Raw genomic sequence first — 21,067 nt, forward strand, 5'->3', positions numbered from 1 at the left:
AATTTAGAACCGAAAGAATAGAGCTTCACACATAGATTAGATAGATAGAAACATGTCAGTCACATATATAAGAAGTACAGTGACAGTGTTGATTACTGCACTTGTCATTTAGTGTAAAGGATTTATTTAAAAAAATATTAGTGTTTTCATGCACCGTCTCTTTAAAAAAGTCGGCCGGCAATTCAGCAGCGGTATCCGACAATTTAGAATAGAAGGAATAGAGAATCACACATAGAATAGATAGATAGAAACATGTCAGTCACATATATATGAAGTACAGTGACAGTGTTGATTACTGTACTTGTCATTTAGTGTTAAAATAAAGGAATTATTTAAAAAAAAATTGGCGTGGGGTTCCCCATAATTTTAGGCTCTAGCGGAGGTTAAGCAGACAGCTGGGGCAGATGTTTGAAGCCTGGGAAGGGGTAATACCCACGGAGCTTCCCAGGCTACTAATATCAGCCCCCAGCTGAATGCCTAGCCTTTACTAGCTATTAAAATGGGGGACCACACAAAAAATTGACGTGGGGTCCCCCCTATTTTAATAGCTAGCAAAGGCTAGGCAGACAGCTGGGGGCTGATATTAATAGCCCAGGAAGGGTGCCATGAATATTGGCCCCCTCCCAGGCTAGGAACACCAGCCGTCAGCCGCCGCAGAAATGGCACATCCATAGGATGCGCCAATTCTGGCACTTAGCCACGCTCTTCCCATTGCCCTGTAGCGGTGGCAGTGGGGTAATAGGGCTGGGGTTGATGTCAGCTTATAATGCCAGCTGACATCAAGCCCAGGTTAGTAATGGAGAGGCGTCTATATGACACCCCCATTACTAACCCCATAGTCAAAGTTAAAAAAAAAAAAACAAACACCCAGAATAAAGTCCTTTAATTGAAATAAAGACACAATTCTTTATTGTTCTAAATTAAACCATACTTACAATCACGCCCATTCCAGCTGAAGCCAACGATCCCCTGCAATAAAAGAAAAATAATAAAGCAACATAATCCTTAGCTTTCCATGGTTCCCACGACAGCTTCAGCTCTGCTACATCGAGATGACAGGCTGGACCGCAGCAGAAAGCTGCCATCCAGCCTGTCATCCCGCAGACACTGAGAAGCGCAGGCTTGCTTGCGCTCCTCAGCGTCTCTCTGTGACGGCATCCAGATGAGCCGAGTTCATGTCCAATGTAATCGGCTCACCTCATGCACGTCACTGACAGCGTGGGAAAATTCTCACGCTGAAGCGCTGAGTGCAGGAGAATTCTCCCACGCTGTCAGTGACGTGCATGAGGTGAGCTCATGTCCAATGAACTCAGCTCACCTCATGCACGTCACTGACAGCGTGGGAAAATTCTCCTGCCCTCAGCGCTTCAGCGTGAGAATTCTCCCACGCTGAAGCGCTGAGTGCAGGAGAATTTTCCCACGCTGTCAGTGACGAGCATGAGGTGAGCCGAGTTCATTGGACATTAACTCGGCTCATCTGGATGCCGTCACAGAGAGACACTGTGGAGCGCAAGCAAGCCTGCGCTTCTCAGTGTCTGCGGGATGACAGGCTGGATGGCAGCGTTCTGCTGCGGTCCAGCCTGTCATCTCGATGTAGCAGAGCTGAAGCTGTCATGGGAACCATGGAAAGGTAAGGATGATGTTGCTTTATTATTTTTCTTTTATTTCAGGAGATCGTTGGCTTCAGCTGGAATGGGCGTGACGGTAAGTATGGTTTAATTTAGAACAATAAAGAATTGTGTTTATTTCAATTAAAGGACTTTTTTCTGGGTGTTGTGATTTTTTAAATACTTTACTAGAAATTCATGGTGGTCATGTCTAATATTGGCGTGACCCCATGAATTTCGGGCTTAGGGCCAGCTGATAATGCCAAGCTGGCCCTAACCCCTTTATTACCCAGTGAGCCACCGCATCAGGGCCCTGGATGAGTTGGGTACAGCGCCAGAAGATGGCGCTTCTATGAACGCGCCATTTTCCGGGGTGGCTGCGGACTGCAATTTGCAGCGGTGGTGGCCCAGAAAGCTTGGGCCTCCCTGCGCTGCAGATTCCAGCCCCCAGCTGCCTAGTTGCACCTGGCTGGACGCAAAAACAGGGCGAAGCCCCACGTCAATTTTCTTTAAATTATTTCATGAAATAATTAAGAAAAAAAGGGCTTCCCTATATTGTTGTGTCCGGCCAGGTACAAATAGGCAGCTGGTGGTTGAGGGCAGCCCGTTCCTGCCTGCTGTACCTGGCTGGACACAAATATAGTGCGAAGCCCCACGTCAATTTTTTTTTAATTATTTCATGAAATAATTTAAAAAAAAAAGGCCTTCCCTATATTGTTGTGTCCGGCCAGGTACAAATAGGCAGCTGGTGGTTGGGGGCAGCCCGTTCCTGCCTGCTGTACCTGGCTGGACACAAATATAGTGCGAAGCCCCACGTCAATTTTTTTTTAATTATTTCATGAAATAATTTTTAAAAAAAAGGGCTTCCCTATATTGTTGTGTCTGGCCAGGTACAAATAGGCAGCTGGTGGTTGGGGGCAGCCCGTTCCTGCCTGCTGTACCTGGCTGGACACAAATATAGTGCGAAGCCCCACGTCAATTTTTTTTTAATTGTTTCATGAATTTCCTGAAATAATTTAAAAAAATTGAAGTGGGGCTTCGCACTATATTTGTGTCCAGCCAGGTACAGCAGGCAGGAACGGGCTGCCCCCAACCACCAGCTGCCTTTTTGTACCTGGCCGGACACAACAATATAGGGAAGGCCTTTTTTTCTTAATTATTTCATGAAATAATTAAAAAAAAATTGACGTGGGGCTTCGCACTATTTTTGTGTCCAGCCAGGTACAACTAGGCAGCTGGGGGCTGGAATCTGCAGCGCAGGGAGGCCCAAGCTTTCTGGGCCCCCCCCCCGCTGCAAATTGCAGTCCGCAGCCACCTCGGAAAATGGCGCTTTCATAGAAGCGCCATCTTCTGGCGCTGCACCCAACTCATCCAGGGCCCTGGTGCGGTGGCTCACTGGGTAATAAAGGGGTTAGGGCCAGCTTGGTATTATCAGCTGGCCCTAAGCCCAAAATTCATGGGGTCACGCCAGTATTAGACATGACCGCCATGAATTTCTAGTAAAGTATTTAAAAAAAACACAACACCAAGAATAAAGTCCTTTAATTGAAATAAACACAATTCTTTATTGTTCTAAATTAAACCATACTTACCATCACGCCCATTCCAGCTGAAGCCAACGATCTCCTGCAATAAAAATAAAATAATAAACCAACATCATCCTTACCTTTCGATGGTTCCCACGACAGCTTCAGCTCTGCTACATCGAGATGACAGGCTGGACCGCAGCAGAACGCTGCCATCCAGCCTGTCATCCTGCAGACACTGAGAAAAGCAGGCTTGCTTGCGCTCCTCAGTGTCTCGCTGTGATGGCATCCAGATGAGCCGAGGTCATGTCCAGGCTGGATGGCAGCGTTCTGCTGCGGTCCAGCCTGTCATCTCGATGTAGCAGAGCTGGAGCTGTCCTGGGAACCATCGAAAGGTAAGGATGATGTTGGTTTATTATTTTATTTTTATTGCAGGAGATCGTTGGCTTCAGCTGGAATGGGCGTGACGGTAAGTATGGGGCAGCTGACGGCTGGTGTTTCTAGCCTGGGAGGGGGCCAATATTCATGGCACCCTTCCTGAGCTATTAATATCAGCCCCCAGCTGTCTGCCTAGCCTTTGCTAGCTATTAAAATAGGGGGGACCCCACGTCATTTGGGGGCTGATATTAGTAGCCTGGGAAGCTCCATGGGTATTACCCCCTTCCCAGGCTTCAAACATCTGCCCCAGCCGTCTGCTTAACCTCCGCTAGAGACTAAAATTACGGGGAACCCCACGCTAATTTTTTTTTTTAATAAATCCTTTATTTTAACACTAAATGACAAGTACAGTAACCAACACTATCACTGTACTTATTATATATCTGACTGACATGTTTCTATCTATCTAATCTATGTGTGATGCTCTATCTTTCTGTTCTAAATTGTCAGGTACAGATGCTGAGTTGCCGGCTGGCTTTTTTAAAGAGACGGTGCATGAAAACACTATTGTTTTTTTAAATAAATCCTTTACACTAATTGACAAGTACAGTAAGCAACACTGTCACTGTACTTATTATATATGTGACTGATATGTTTCTATCTATTTAATCTATGTGTGAAGCTCTACTCTTTCTGTTCTAAATTGTCGGGTGCCGCTGCTGAATTGCCGGCCGGCTTTTTTAAAGAGACGGTGCATGAAAACACAAATTTTTTTTTAATAAATCCTTTACACTAAATGACAAGTACAGTAACCAACACTGTCACTGTGCTTCTTATATGTGTGACTGACATGTTTCTATCTATCTAATCTATGTGTGATGCTCTATTCCTTCTTGTCTAAATTGTCGGGTACCTGTGTATGCCGCTGCTGAATTTGCCGGCCGGCTTTTTTAAAGAGAGTGTCTTCTGAGCAGTTTGTCACCTTTTGTACACCTTTGAAGGTGTTTTCTATGTGTTTCTATGTGTTTTTGTTTGCCTGCCAGTGGTTTTAACAGTGTTCGACGGTGTTCTAAGGTGTTCGACGAACAGTTCGACGAACAGTTCCTCGAACATCCCGGTGTTCGACGAACCGTACCGAACCCGAACACTACGGGGGTGGCTCAACACTACTGGTAAGGACCCAGCGGTCATGGTGCACTTTTGCACAAATGACAAATTAGAGGTAGGTGTAAGGTCCTTAAAGATGATTTCAGGGAATTAGGCTGCAAGCTTAAAGCAAGGACCTCCAAGGAGGTATTCTCTGAAATACTGCCTGTACCATGTGCCACGCCAGAGAGGCAATGGGACATTAGGGAGATAAATAAGTGGCTCCGGAATTGGTGTAGGAAGGAGGGGTTTGGGTTCCTGGAGAACTGGGCCAACTTGTCAGTTGGCTGCAGGTTCTACGCTAGAGATGGGTTGCATCTTAATGGGGAGGGTGCAGCTGTGCTGGGGGAGAAAATGGCTAGAAGGTTGGAGGAGTGTTTAAACTAGGGATTGGGGGGAGGTATTCATTTTATAGTTGGGGAAGATAGTGATAGTGACCTGTGCACAAATAAAGAAATTGGGGGTGGGGTTAGAACAGTCAATATAGTAAGAAGGAATAGAGGGACAGAGAGATACATAAAATGCATGCACACTAATGCCAGAAGCCTCACCAACAAAATGGAGCAATTAGAATTAATTTTGTTGGAAAATAATTATGACATGGTGGGGATATCTGAGACATGGCTGGACGAGAGCTATGACTGGGCCGTTAATTTACAGGGCTATAGTCTGTTCAGAAATTACCGTACAAACAAGCGAGGGGGGGGTGTTTATATGTAAAATCATCCTTAAAACCCATCTTGCGGGAGAATAAATGTGAATCTAATGAAAATGTAGAGTCCCTGTGGGTGGAGATAAGGGGAGGGGGAAAAAATAATAAATTACTGATAGGGGTTTGTTATAAGTCTCCAAAAATAAGGGAAACAGGGGACAATATCCTCATAAAGCAAATAGATGAAGCAGCGACTCAAAAAGAAGTCATTATTATGGGGGACTTTAAATACCCTGAAATACATTGGGGTACAGAAACCTGTAGTTCAAGCAAAGGTAATAGTTTTTTGACAACTATGAGAGACAATTACCTTTCACAACTGGTTCAGGACCCAACAAGAAGGGGGGCACTGCTAGACCTAATATTAACCAACAGGCCAGACCACATATCAAATATACGAGTTGGGGATCGCTTGGGTAATAGTGATCACAAAATAATAAGTTTTCATGTATCCTTTAATAAGATGTGTAGTAGAGGGGTTACAAGGACACTAAACTTCCGGAAGACAAATTTCCAACGGTTAAGATATGATCTTAGTGCAATAAACTGGGACGATATCCTGAGACATAAAACTACACAAAGCAAATGGGAGACATTTATTAGCATCCTGAATAGGACCTGTGCACAATATATACCCTATGGGAATAAACATGCTAGAAATAGGAGGAAACCACTATGGCTAAATAGAGCTGTAAGGGGCGCAATAAGTGACAAAAAGAAAGTATTTAGAGAACTAAAGCAAGTAGGTAGTGATGAGGCTTTAAATAAATACAGAAAATTAAATAAATTCTGTAAAAACCAAATCAAGGCAGCAAAGATTGAGACAGAAACTCATTGCCAGAGAAAATAAAAATAATCCCAAGATATTCTTTAACTACATAAATTGTAAAAAACTAAAAAATTATAGTGTTGGCCCCCTTAAAAAAAGTCTGGGTGAAATGGTGGATGAGGAAAAAGCCAATATGCTAAATGATATTTTTTCAATAGTATTTACACAAGAATATCGCATGACAGAAAAAATGATCAGTGATAACAAAAATTATCCATTAAATGTCACTTGTGGAACCCAGCAGTAAGTACGGCGGCGTCTAAAAATAAGTAAAGTTGTCAAATCCCCAGGCCCGGATGGGATACACCCGCGAGTACTGCAGGAGTTAAGTAACCTCATAGAAAGACCATTATTTTTAATCTTTAAAGATTCCATAATAACAGGGTCTGTACCACAAGACTGGCGTATAGCAAATGTGGTGCCAATATTTAAAAAGGGAGCAAAAACCGAACTTGGAAATTATAGGCCAGTAAGCTTAACCTCTACTGTGTGTAAAATCCTGGAGGGTTTCCTAAGAGATGCTATACTAGAGTATCTGAAGAAAAATAACCTCATGACCCAATATGAACGTGGGTTTACGAGGGACCGTTCCTGTCAAACTAATCTGATCAGCTTTTATGAGGAGGTAAGTTCTGGACTGGACCAAGGAAATGCAGTGGATGTTGTGTATATGGACTTTTCAAAAGCTTTTGATACGGTTCCACACAAAAGGTTGATACATAAAATGAGAACAATGGGGATAGGGGAAAATATATGTATGTGGATTAAGACCTGGCTCAATGATAGGAAACGAAGGGTGGTTATTAATGGAACGCACTCAGACTGGGTCACAGTTAACAGTGGGGTACCACAGGGGTCAGTATTGGGCCCGTTTCTTTTTAACATATTTATTAATGACCTTGTAGGGGGCATACAGAGTAGTATTTCAATATTTGCAGAAGAACTAAACTCTGCAGGATAATCAATACAGAGGAGGACAATTTTATATTACAGGAGGCTCTATGTAAACTAGAAGCTTGGGCTGATAAAAGGCAAATGAGCTTTAATGGGCATAAATGTAAGGTAATGCACTTGGGCAGAGGAAATAAAATGTATAATTATATGCTTAATTGTAAAACACTGGGCAAAACTGTCACTGAAAAAGTCCTGGGTGTATTGGTGGACGACAAGCTCACGTTTGGTGGCCAGTGTCAGGCAGCTGCTGCAAAGGCAAAAAAAATAATGAGATGCATTAAAAGAGGCATAGATGCTCATGAGGAGAACATAATTTTACCTCTATACAAGTCATTAATGCGACCACACTTAGAATACTGTGTACAGTTCTGGTCTCCGGTGTATAAGAAAGACATAGCTGAACTAGAGCGGGTGCAGAGAAGAGTGACAAAGGTTATTAGAGGATTGGGGGGTCTGCAATACCAAGACAGGTTATTACACTTGGGGTTATTTAGTTTGGAAAAACAAAGGCTTAGGGGTGATCTTATTACTATGTACAAGTATATGAGGGGACAGTACAAAGACCTTTCTACTGATCTTTTTACTCTGAGGCCTGAGACGGGGACAAGGGGGCATCTTCTACGTCTGGAGGAAAGAAGGTTTAATCATAATCACAGACGGGGATTCTTTACTGTAAGAGCAGTGAGACTATGGAACTCTCTGCCGCATGATGTTGGAATGAGTGATTCACTACTAAAATATAAGAAGGGAATGGATGCCTTTCTTGAAAAGTATAATATTACAGGTTATATATACTAGATTCCTTGATAGGGCGTTGATCCAGGGAACTAGTCTGATTGCCGTATGGAGTCAGGAAGTAATTTTTTTCCCCAATAGGGAGCTTAGTGTTTGCCACATGGGTTTTTTTTTTGCCTTCCTCTGGATCAACATGTTAGGCTATGGGTTGAACTAGATGGACTTAGTCTTCCTTCAACCTTAAAAACTATGATACTATGTTACTATGTTCATGACAGTGGTACAATTTCTTCGATATTACTTGCGTTTATTTGTGAAAAAAACGGAAATTTGGTGAAAGTTTTGCAGTGTTCAAACTTTGAATTCTTCTGCCCTTAAATCAGAGGTATATGTCACACAAAATAGTTCATAAATAACATTTCCCACATGTCTACTTTACATCAGCACAATTTTTGAAAAAAAAAAAAATTGCTAGGAAGTTATAAGGGTTAAAAGTTGACTAGCAATTTCTCATTTCTCCAACAAAATTTACTAAACCATTTTTTAAGGGACCACATCACATTTGAAGTGACTTTGAGGGGTCTATATGACAGGAAATACCCAAAAGTGACACCATTCGATAAACTGCAAACATCATGGTGCTCAAAACCACATACAAGAAGCTTATTAACTCTTCAGGTGCTTCACAGAAATTTTTGGAATGTGGGAAAAAAATTTACATTTAACTTTTTTCACAAAAATTTTACTTTAGACCCAAAAATGTTTATTTTTGCAAGTGTAACAGGAAAAAATGGACCCAAAAATTTGTTGTACAATTCCTCCTCAGCATGCCGATACCCCATATTTGGGGAAAAAACACTATTTGGGTGCACGGCAGAGCTCGGAAGGGAAGAAGCTCTATAATTAACAGCCGACATGTCGTCTTTGTAGAACCCCTGATGTGCCTAATAGTGTTGAGCCACCCCCGTAGTGTTCGAGTTCGGTTCGGTTCGTCGAACACCCGTGTGTTCGCCGAACTGTTCGTCGAACTGTTCGTTGAACACCTTCGAACACCATTGAAACCAGTGGCAGGCAAACAAAAACACATAGAAACACATAGAAAACACCTTCAAAGGTGTCCAAAAGCTGACAAACTGCTCAGAAGACATAACTAACACATGGAAAAGTGACAAGTACATATAGTCATGCGAAAAGAAAAGAGGTGGAGGTGTAAAAGGAGGGGGAGACACAGATATAGGCATGTCATGCCCTTCTAAAATCCAAAAAGTGAGAAGCCGACACAGCCAGTCCGTTCCTGCCCGTGCCACCTCCGTGTCGTCGGGTTTGTGCCAGAGCCGCGGTGGACCCTGACGGCCAGCCCCCCTCTCCCAATACTGGTGCCTGTCCGCTGGTGGGTCGAGCGAGCCCCCCTGTGGTGGAGGCAGCTCTAAGCTTTTTAATTTAAATTGTCTCTCTAATTTGAATGAATACACTTTAAATCCTTTTACAAGGATCTATTGGAGGGCAAGTCTCATGCGAGCAGCCGCGTAATTCCAGCTCCAGTAGCATCCACTAAAGCTGCTGCAGTTAAAAAGCTTTTATAAGAATCGAGCTCGGCTGTCCACCGCAAGGCATCCAACCGCCAGTCCCAGCCCCTATGCCTTGGGGTGCCTCCTGATGCTCTTCACTGAGTATCCCGTGGTCCCGAAGCATTTCCTTTGAAAAAATTATGTGTCCAAACTACAGGTGGTGTAGCTTGCTTAACAGCCGGGATAATCCGCTGACTAGCAGACACTGCTACTAGGCACAAAGTATTTCCTGGGCTAGATGCAGTTAAAAATTTGTAATTAGATACTCTCGTTGGGTGCTGAGAAAGCATTCCATAGAGTCTCCTGGCACGCCATATATGATTCTCTTAAAAAGCTTGGGGTCTAGGTCTAGGGGACCCTTTTATAGCCAAAATCACGGCCCTGTATCACAATACGTCACCTAGGCTGAAGATACATGGAACTGTAGCACCCTGAGGGCTCGGTTGCTACAGAGGTATTGCACCTCACCCAGAGGTGTGATATCTCACTCTCAGGTAAGGATTGAGTGTGGATCAGGACCCGACACCTGCATGCATTACACCACATTGCCGTGGGGCAGGGCGACCAATATGCCTCTGAGATGGGCACGACAGTCCCTGTCCCTGGCTGGAGTGGGGGGAGGGAACACTGAGTAAGGGGAACCCTGTAGTGCAGGAGCAGGGAGGAAGTTCCTGGGTGCATTGAGAAGGGAGTATAAAAGGTGGGCACCATCTTAGTTCAGTGCAGAGAAGTCTGAGCAGAAGTGACAGGGAGCAGGGGCTCTGCATGAGCTCTGCTCCGGAGGCGGGCCTAGTAACAGAGGCCAAGGCCTGGAAGAGGGAGAAGGAAGGATGAGGAGCGGAGAAGGCTCCAGGAACGAGGAATGAAGGTATCCAAGGGGTGCGGACGGGCGAGTCGCCACCGCACGCCCGAATCCACCTGCGTGGAGGGGTCAGGCAAAAGGGGGAAACCGGTCCCCGAAACTAGTGGAGGCGGGAAACGACCCTCAGCTAGAAACCGGAGGCTGTGACATTTTATGTGGCGCAGCCCCTCGCTACACACGCTAGGAAGGCACCACATAGGGCCAGGGAAACTGGCGCCAAGTTTACCAAGAGGAGGCCCGAGGCAGCCGGACAGAAGGGTTGGTAAGAAAGGCCAGACAAAGGACACACAAAGGGGGTCCTGTGAAGCGCTCCCAAGTTATCTGGAAGTTGTCTGAGCCCCTCACCTGGTGAGCACAGTATGACGTGGGCAGCCGTTACCTGCAGAAGTGGTCTGGATAATAAGAACTGTGAGTAAAGGCCCTGGACTGCATCACTGACTCCGTGTCGTTACTGCTGCTGCCCTGCACCATCACCCCCATCCTCCGCATACACTGCCCTGAGGCTATACTCCTCCCGTGGGGAGTTATGCTACGCTCTGCTGCACCCACAACACCAGCCTCAGCGGTCTGCCCTGCAGCGGCGGTTCACTTTGACCGCAATCCACGGGTGGCATAGTCAGACATTTAAACATCAAAACCACATAAATAGTTCCGCCACTGGTTTGACTGCCCTGAGCCACGGAACCGGGTCGTCGCCACGGAGACTACAACCACCAGCATCCACCAAAAAGGGTCCGGCTCCGGGTGTCCCAAGGCCCAGGGGGCACGTCAGAACATTTTCATCACCTTTCATAATCACCAATGGGACAAGGCAGGGATGTCCTCTGTCCCCTCTCTTGTACATCCTAGTGACGGAGCACCTGCTCTCATCAATTCGCCATAACCCCAATATTAGGTGGATTGAGGTGGGAGGCACCGAGTACAAGTGCTCTCTATTTGCTGATGATGTCCTAGTATATATCACTCAATCACATACATCCATCCCTGCTGTTATGGCTGAAATAGATCACTTTGTTACATGGTCAAATTTTAAAATCAATGCAGTGAAGTCTGAGGCCCTCGATGTCTCCCTCCCCAAATCCATACAGGATTCCATCCAACTTTCCCTTTGCCTGGCCCTCGCAAGGTATCAAATACTTAGGAATTCCTATTCATAGAGACCTCTCCCGTCTATGTTATCTTAATTTTGGGCCCTTTATTGAACAACTCCATACAGACCACGGTTGGCAAGTTAGAACTGTAAGATTCACTACGTGAACCACTGGTGTTTTGTGGAAAAACACATTTACACTGTGTTCCAAATTATTATGCAAAAAGTGTTTAGGAGTGATAAGGGAAGAATTTGTTTGTTTGTCAGTTAAACTCATTGATGGTGATGTGTGTCAGGGCTCTTTATATCACTGTATGCAATTGCAGACACCTGTGCTAATTAGTTTGGCAGGTGTGTCCAATGAAAGGCAAGACTACTTAAGAAGGCTGTCCCACACTATTAAGCAGCCTACATTTTCTGCCAAAATGGGAAAGAAAAAGGATGTGTCGGCTGCTGAGAAGCAACAAATTGTGGAGTGTTTAGGTCAAGGCATGACTACAATCAACATTGTGCGATGATCAGGATGAAGTGTCTTGGCAATCAAGAAGTATGTAGCTGATTCACAGTACACCTGTTTGTGTGCTGATAAGGGCAAATTGAGGACTCTTTCCTACAGGCAATTACGTCAGGTTAAAAGAGCAGCGGCAAAAAAGCCTTGTCATAGCAGCAGACAAGTTTTTGAAGCTGCTTGTGCCTCCAACGTCCCCCGAACAACAAGATGCAGGGTCCTTCAGAGGTTTGCAGCTGTGCGTACGCCATCCTGTCGACCTCCTCTATCCACTGCACACAAGCATAAACGGCTCCAGTGGTCCAAACATTACATGAAGACTGATTTCAAAACTGTTTTGTTCATGGATGAGTGCCATGCAACGCTCAATGGTCCAGATGGATGGAGTGGAGGATGGCTGGTTGATGGACACCCCACGCAAACACGGCTACAGCGCCAAGAAGGAGGAGGTGGATTAATGTTTTGGGCTGGAATCATGGGGAGAGAAATTGTCGGCCCCTTTAGGATCCCTGAAGGCGCTAAAGATGAACTCCATAATGTATGTGGAGTTTCTCAAACAGCACTTCCTGCCATGGTTCAAGAAGAAGAACCGTGTATACCACAGCAAGATCATTTTCATGCATGATAATGCACCGTCTCATGCTGCACATAACACATCTATGTCTCTGGCTGATATGGGCATAAAAGGGGACAAACTTATGGTGTGACCCCCATGCTCCCCTGACCTCTACCCCATTCAGAACCTCTGGAGCATCATCAAAAGGAGTGTCTATGATGGCGGGAGGCAATTCACATCTAAGCAACAGCTCTGGGAGGGTATTCTGTCCTCATGCAAAACAATTGAAGCAGAAACCATCCAAAACCTGACAAATTCAATGGACGAGAGAGTTCAGAAGCTCCTTTTGAACAAAGGGTCCTATGTGCAAATGTAACATCACCTAGAATAAAGTTTTGAGTTGAAAACTGTTTGATTTCAGTTTCTAATAACCTGCTAATGCTTATAATTTCAAAAATGACCATTTTTTTGGTCTTTATTAAAATGAAAAGGTTGATTGAAGAGTGTGGGGGATCTAAGAGTGTGGCAACCCAGTAGTCATTATTACTTCGAATTCTGACAATCTGAGGGTCATTTTGCAGGTAGTGCAGCAAGAAGGCACTTATGTGTCTTGCGCATCTCGGAGCCCCAAAATTATATTCCGGGCTAGATGCAGCTAAAAATTATTATTAATTTTAAATCTGGTGGAGCTTAGTATAGATGGCCTAATAGAATCAGTACTGCACACTGCTACAAAGCCCAAATTATTTTCCAGCCAATATACAGATAAACATGATTAGTAATTTTAAATCTGGTGGAGCTTAGTATAGATGGCCTAAGAGAATCAGTACTGCACAATGCTACAAAGCCCAAATTATTTTCCTGCCAAGATACAGATAAACATGAGTAGTAATTTTAAATCTGGTGGAGCTTAGTATAGATGGCCTAATAGAATCAGTACTGCACACTGCTACAAAGCCCAAATTATTTCCCAGCCAAGATAAAGATAAACATGAGTAGTAATTTTAAATCTGGTGGAGCTTAGTATAGATAACCTAATAGAATCAGTACTGCACACTGCTACAAAGCCCAAATTATTTTCCAGCCAAGATACAGATAAACATGATTGGTAATTTGAAAGCTTAAAACGGTTGGTGAGGTGATTTTAACCAATCATCAAGCTTTTACTCTCCCCAGGATGACACAGGGGTAGAAAAGTAGTTTCGGATCCATGATTTGTTCATCTTTATGAACGTGAGTCTGTCTACATTATCAGTGGAGAGCCGCGTGCGCTTATCTGTCAGCACACCACCAGCAGCGCTGAACACACGTTCAGACAGAGCGCTGGCTGCGGGGAATGACAAGATCTCCAAGGCGTAAGTGGCTAGCTCCGGCCATTTATCCAGATTGGAAACCCAAAAAGAGCAAGGGTCCAGTGACACAGTCATGGCTTCAATGTTTACTTGGAGATACTCCTGTACCATCGTCTTTAGGCGTTGACTATGTGTCAGACTTCTTGTCTCCTGCGGCCTTGCAAAGGATGGGCTAAAAAAGTGGTGAAATGATTCCGCAAAATTGATGTTACCAGCAGATACTGTGTTTCTGTTACTGTTTGAGTGCTGAACTCTTGACGGTCCCACGGTTGGCAAGTAGTGTTGAGCCACCCCCGTAGTGTTCGAGTTCGGTTCGGTTCGTCGAACACCCGTGTGTTCGCCGAAATGTTTGTCGAACTGTTCGTCGAACACCTTCGAACACCGTTAAAACCAATGGCAGGCAAACAAAAACACATAGAAACACATAGAAAACACCTTCAAACGTGTCCAAAAGCTGACAAACTGCTCAGAAGACACAACTAACACATGGAAAAGTGACAAGTACATATAGTCATGCGAAAAGAAAAGAGGTGGAGGAGTAAAAGGAGGGGGAGACACAGATATAGGCATGTCATGCCCTTCTAAAATCCAAAAAGTGAGAAGCCGACACGCTCAGTCCGCTCCTGCCCGTGCCACCTCCGTGTCGCCGGGTTTGTGCCAGAGCCGCGGTGAACCCTGACGGCCAGCCCCCCTCTCCCAATACTGGTGCCTGTCCGCTGGTGGGTCGAGCGAGCCCCCCTGTGGTGGAGGCAGCTCTAAGCTTTTTAATTTAAATTGTCTCTCTAATTTGAATGAATACACTTTAAATCCATTTACAAGGATCTATTGGAGGGCAAGTCTCATGCCAGCAGCCGCGTAATTCCAGCTCCAGTAGCGTCCACTAAAGCTGCTGCAGTTAAAAAGCTTTTATAAGGATCGAGCTCGGCTGTCCACCGCAAGGCATCCTACTGCCAGTCCGAGCCCCTATGCCTTGGGGTGCCTCCTGATGCTCTTCACTGAGTATCCCGTGGTCCCGAAGCATTTCCTTTGAAAAAATGAAGTGTCCAAACTACAGGTGGTGTAGCTTGCTTAACAGCCGGGATAATCCGCTGACTAGCAGACCCTGCTACTAGGCACAAAGTATTTCCTGGGCTAGATGCAGTTAAAAATTTGTAATTAGATACTCTCGTTGGATGCTGAGAAATCATTCCATAGAGTCTCCTGGCACGTCATATATGATTCTATTAAAAAGCTTGGGGTAGGGGTCTAGGGGACCCTTTTATAGCCAAAATCACGGCCCTGTATCGCAATACGTCACCTAGGCTGAAGATAAATGGAACTGTAGCACCCTGAGGGCTCGGTTGCTACAGAGGTATTGCACCTCACCCAGAGGTGTGATATCTCACTCTCAGGTAAGGATGTAGTGTGGATCAGGACCCGACACCTGCATGCATTACACCACATTGCCATGGGGCAGGGCGACCAATATGCCTCTGAGATGGGCACGACAGTCCCTGTCCCTGGCTGGAGTGGGGGGAGGGAACACTGAGGAAGGGGAACCCTGTAGTGCAGGAGCAGGGAGGAAGCAGTTCCTGGGTGCATTGAGAAGGGAGTATAAAAGGTGGGCACCATCTTAGTTCAGTGCAGAGAAGTCTGAGCAGAAGTGGCAGGGAGCAGGGTCTCTGCATGAGCTCTGCTCCGGAGGCGGGCCTAGTAACAGAGGCCCAGGCCTGGAATAGGGAGAAGGAAGGAAGAGGAGCGGAGAAGGCTCCAGGAACGAGGAACGAAGGGATCTCAGGGGTGCGGACGGGCGAGTCGCCACCGCACGCCCGAATCCACCTGCGTGGAGGGGTCAGGCCAAAGGGGGAGACCGGTCCCCGAAACTAGTGGAGGCAGGAAACGACCCTCAGCTAGAAACAGGAGGCTGTGACATTTTATGTGGCGCAGCCCCTCGCTACACCCGCTAGGAAGGCACCACATAGGGTCAGGGAAACTGGCGCCAAGTTTACCAAGAGGCGGCCCGAGGCAGCCGGACAGAAGGGTTGGTAAGAAAGGCCAGACAAAGGACACACAAAGGGGGTCCTGTGAAGCACTCCAAAGTTATCTGGGAGTTGTCTGAGCCCCTCACCTGGTGAGCACAGTACGACGTGGGCAGCAGTTACCTGCAGACGTGGTCTGGATAATAAGAACTGTGAGTAAAGGCCCTGGACTGCATCACTGACTCCGTGTCATTACTGCTGCTGCCCTGCACCATCACCCCCATCCTCCGAATACACTGCCCTGAGGCTATACTCCTCCCGTGGGGAGTTATGCTACGCTCTGCTGCACCCACAACACCAGTCTCAGCGGTCTGCCCTGCAGCGGCGGTTCACTCTGACCGCAATCCACGGGTGGCGTAGTCGGACATTTAAACATCAAAACCTCATAAATAGTTCCGCCACTGGTTTGACCGCCCTGAGCCACGGAACCGGGTTGAAGCCACGGAGACTACAACCACCAGCATCCACCAAAATGGGTCCGGCTCCGGGTGTCCCAAGGCCCAGGGGGCGCGTCAGAACATTTTCATCACCTTTCACAATCACCAATGGGACAAGGCAGGGATGTTCTCTGTCCCCTCTCTTATACATCCTAGTGACGGAGCACCTGCTCTCATCAATTCGCCATAACCCCAATATTAGGTGGATTGAGGTGGGAGGCACCGAGTACAAGTGCTCTCTATTTGCTGATGATGTCCTAGTATATATCACTCAATCACATATATCCATCTATGCTGTTATGGCTGAAATAGATCACTTTGTTACATGGTCAAATTTTAAAATCAATGCAGCGAAGTCTGAGGCCCTCGATGTCTCCCTCCCAAAATCCATATAGGATTCCATCCAGTCCAACTTTCCCTTTGCCTGGCCCTCACAGGGTATCAAATACTTAGGAATTCCTATTCATAGAGACCTCTCCCATCTATGTTATCTTAATTTTGGGCCCTTTATTGAACAACTCCATACAGACCACGGTTGGCAAGTTAGAACTGTAAGATTCACTACGTGAACCACTGGTGTTTTGTGGAAAAACACATGTACACTGTGTTCCAAATTATTATGCAAAAAGTGTTTAGGAGTGATAAGGGAAGAATTTGTTTGTTTGTCAGTTAAACTCATTGATGGTGATGTGTGTCAGGGCTCTTTATATCACTGTAAGCAATTGCAGACACCTGTGCTAATTAGTTTGGCAGGTGTGTCCAATGAAAGGCAAGACTACTTAAGAAGGCTGTCTCACATTATTAAGCAGCCTACATTTTCTGCCAAAATGGGAAAGAAAAAGGATGTGTCGGCTGCTGAGAAGCAACAAATTGTGGAGTGTTTAGGTCAAGGCATGACTACAATCAACATTGTGCGATGATCAGGATGAAGTGTCTTGGCAATCAAGAAGTATGTAGCTGATTCACAGTACACACGTGTGCGTGCTGATAAGGGCAAATTGAGGACTCTTTCCTACAGGCAATTACGTCAGGTTGAAAGAGCAGCGGCAAAAAAGCCTTGTCATAGCAGCAGACAAGTTTTTGAAGCTGCTTGTGCCTCCAACGTCCCCCGAACAACAAGATGCAGGGTCCTTCAGAGGTTTGCAGCTGTGCATACGCCATCCTGTCGACCTCCTCTATCCACTTCACACAAGCAGAAACGGCTCCAGTGGGCCAAACATTACATGAAGACTGATTTCAAAACTGTTTTGTTCACGGATGAGTGCCGTGCAGCGCTCGATGGTCCAGATGGATGGAGTGGAGGATGGCTGGTTGATGGACACCCCACGCAAACACGGCTACATCGCCAACAAGGAGGAGGTGGAGTAATGTTTTGGGCTGGAATCATGGGGAGAGAGATTGTCGGCCCCTTTAGGATCCCTGAAGGCGCTAAAGATGAACTCCATAATGTATGTGGATTTTCTCAAACAGCACTTCCTGCCATGGTTCAAGAAGAAGAACCGTGTATTTCACAGCAAGATCATTTTTCTGCATGATAATGCACCATCTCATGCTGCACATAAAACATCTGCATCTCTGGCTGATATGGGCATAAAAGGGGACAAACTTATGGTGTGACCCCCATGCTCCCCTGACCTCTACCCCATTCAGAACCTTTGGAGCATCATTAAAAGGAGTGTCTATGATGGAGGGAGGCAGTTCACATCTAAGCAACAGCTCTGGGAGGGTATTCTGTCCTCATGCAAAACAATTGAAGCAGAAACCATCCAAAACCTGACAAATTCAATGGACGAGAGAGTTCAGAAGCTCCTTTCGAACAAGGGGTCCTATGTGAAAATGTAACATCACCTAGAATAAAGTTTTGAGTTGAAAACTGTTTGATTTCAGTTTCTAACAACCTGCTAATGCTTATAATTTCAAAAATGACCATTTTTTTGGTCTTTATTAAAATGAAAAGGTTGATCGAAAAGTTTGGGGGATCTAAGAGTGTGGCAACCCAGTAGTCATGATTACTTCGAATTCTGACAATATGAGGGTCATGCTGCAGGTAGTGCAGCAAGAAGGCACTTATGTGTCTTGCGCATCTCGGAGCCCCAAAATTATTTTCCGGGCTAGATGCAGCTAAAAATTATTTTTAATTTTAAATCTGGTGAAGCTTATTATAGATGGCCTAATAGGATCAGTGCTGCACACTGCTACAAAGCCCAAATTATTTTCCAGTCAAGATACAGATAAACATGATTAGTAATTTTAAATCTCGTGGAGTTTATTATAGATGGCCTAATAGAATCAGTGCTGCACACTGCTACAAAGCCCAAATTATTTTCCAGCCAAGATACAGATAAACATGATTAGTAATTTGAAAGCTTAAAACGGTTGGTAGGGTGATTTTAACCAATCATCAAGCTTTTACTCTCCCCAGGATGACACAGGGGTAGAAAAGTCGTTTCGGATCCATGATTTGTTCATCTTTATGAACGGGAGTCTGTCTACATTATCAGTGGAGAGCCGCGTGCGCTTATCTGTCAGCACACCACCAGCAGCGCTGAACACACGTTCAGACAGAACGCTGGCTGCGGGGCATGACAAGATCTCCAAGGCGTAAGTGGCTAGCTCCGGCCATTTATCCAGATTGGAAGCCCAAAAAGAGCAAGGGTCCAGTGACACAGTCGTGGCTTCAATGTTTACTTGGAGATACTCCTGTACCATCGTCTCTAGGCGTTGACTATGTGTCAGACTTCTTGTCTACTGTGGCCTTGCAAAGGATGGACTAAAAAAGTGGTGAAATGATTCCGCAAAATTGATGTTACCAGCAGATACTGTGGTTCTGTTACGGTTTGAGTGCTGAACACTTGACGGTCCCACGGTTGGCAAGTTGGAACTGTGAGATTCACTACGTGCACCACTGGTATTTTGTGGAAAAGCACATGTAAGATTCTGCAACAGTCTCTGCTGATACTCCTGCATGCGTGCATCCCTTTCTATGGCAGGAATAATTTCTGCAAATTTACTTTTGTACCGGGGATCTAACAGTGTGGCAACCCAGTAGTCAGGATTATTTCTAATTCTCACAATTCGAGGGTCATGTTGCAGGTAGTGCAGCAAGAAGGCACTCATGTGTGTTGAGCATCCAGGAGCACCAAGTCCCTGTTGTGTTGGTGGCGAGGTAACAATCATGCTTCCTTCCTCTGTCCTCTCCCCCCAACCTCGCACAACAGAAATGTGATCAAGGTCTCCCTCATCTGATGAGTCTTCCATCAGTTCGTCCTCCACTTCTTCCTGGGCTCCTGCACCTTCCTCACTAGTTTGGCTGCTACCATGCGCCCTGGTAAAACCATCTCCCCCACCCTCACATGCCTGCCGCCTTGGTGCTGCCGACCGTCTGGACCTTGCAGATGTTAGCCCTTCCGCATACAACTCCTCCTCCTCTACTTCCTCCACCTCCTCTTGTGCCACCACCTGACTCCGAATTCTGTTTAACATGTGCTCCAGCATGTAAATCACCGGAATAGTCATGCTGATAATGGCATCGTCAGCACTAAACATCTTCGTCGCCATTTCAAAACTGTGCAGAAGGGTGCATAGGTCCCTGATCTGAGACCACTCCTCCAGCGTGATTTGCCCCACCTCTGGATCTCGTTGGCCCAGGCTATACGTCAGAACGTATTGCACCAGGGCTTGTCGGTGCTGCCACAGTCGCTGCAACATGTGCAGAGTTGAATTCCACCGGGTAGGCACATCGCATTTTAGCCGGTGAAGTGGCAGGCCCAACGACTTCTGTAGAGATGTAAGTCGCTGAGCTGCGGGATGCGAACGGCGAAAGTGAGCACACAGCGACCGTGCCCTCTGCAGAAGGCCATCTAGTCTGGGATAGTGGGCTAAAATTTGCTGGACAACCAGGTTCAACACGTGAGCCATACAAGGCACGTGTGTAACATTGCCCCGGCGAAGGGCCGCACCCAGGTTTGCAGCATTGTCGCACACGGCCTTCCCTGGTTTCAGGTCCAGTGGAGACAACCATTCATGAAATTGGTTCTCCAGAGCTGACCACAACTCCTCAGCTGTGTGACTCACATTTCCCAGACATTTCAATGTAAAAACCGCCTGATGACGTTGAGCCCTACTGCCAGCATAGTAAGGAGGTGTGCAGGATCCCTTCTGCGCAGTTAGAAAGCTTGTGGCATGACCAGACAGGCTTTGGGTGCAGGTGGAAGACCGAGAGGAGGTTGAGGAGGCAGAAGCAGTGGAGGAACTTTGACATAAAGAGGATTGACGCACAACTCGTGGGGACGGCAAGACTTGGACAGCAGCCCCTTGTCCTGCTGTCACCATAGTTACCCAGTGCCCAGTCAGCGACATGTAATGCCCCTGTCCATGCCTACTCGTCCAAGTGTCTGTGGTGAAATGCACCCTGTCACACACAGAGTTTCTCAAAGAAGCGGTGATGTTGTGTGCGACATGCTGGTGGAGCGCAGGCACACCTTTCTTTGAGAAGTAGTGCTGACTGGGCATCTGGTACTGGGGCACTGCGACGGACATAAGGTCTCGAAAATCCTCTGTGTCCACCAGGCGGAAAGGCAGCATTTCTGTAGCCAAGAACTTGCAGATGGTGAAATTCAACCTCTTAGCTTTCTCATGGCTAGGAGGAAATGGTCTTTTACTTGTCCACATCTGAGGGACCGAGGGCTGGCTATTGTGCTTAGACGGGGTTGATAAGGGTGTCCCCGGCAAACTGCCGGTCTGTGAGGAAGATGCAGGTGGACATGTTAGGTTGCCTTGATCCAAAGGT

This window comes from Phyllobates terribilis, unplaced genomic scaffold (assembly GCF_046119375.1).
Source record: "Phyllobates terribilis strain yellow unplaced genomic scaffold, ASM4611937v1 Scaffold_11__3_contigs__length_659146591, whole genome shotgun sequence".
Lineage (NCBI taxonomy): Eukaryota > Metazoa > Chordata > Amphibia > Anura > Dendrobatidae > Phyllobates > Phyllobates terribilis.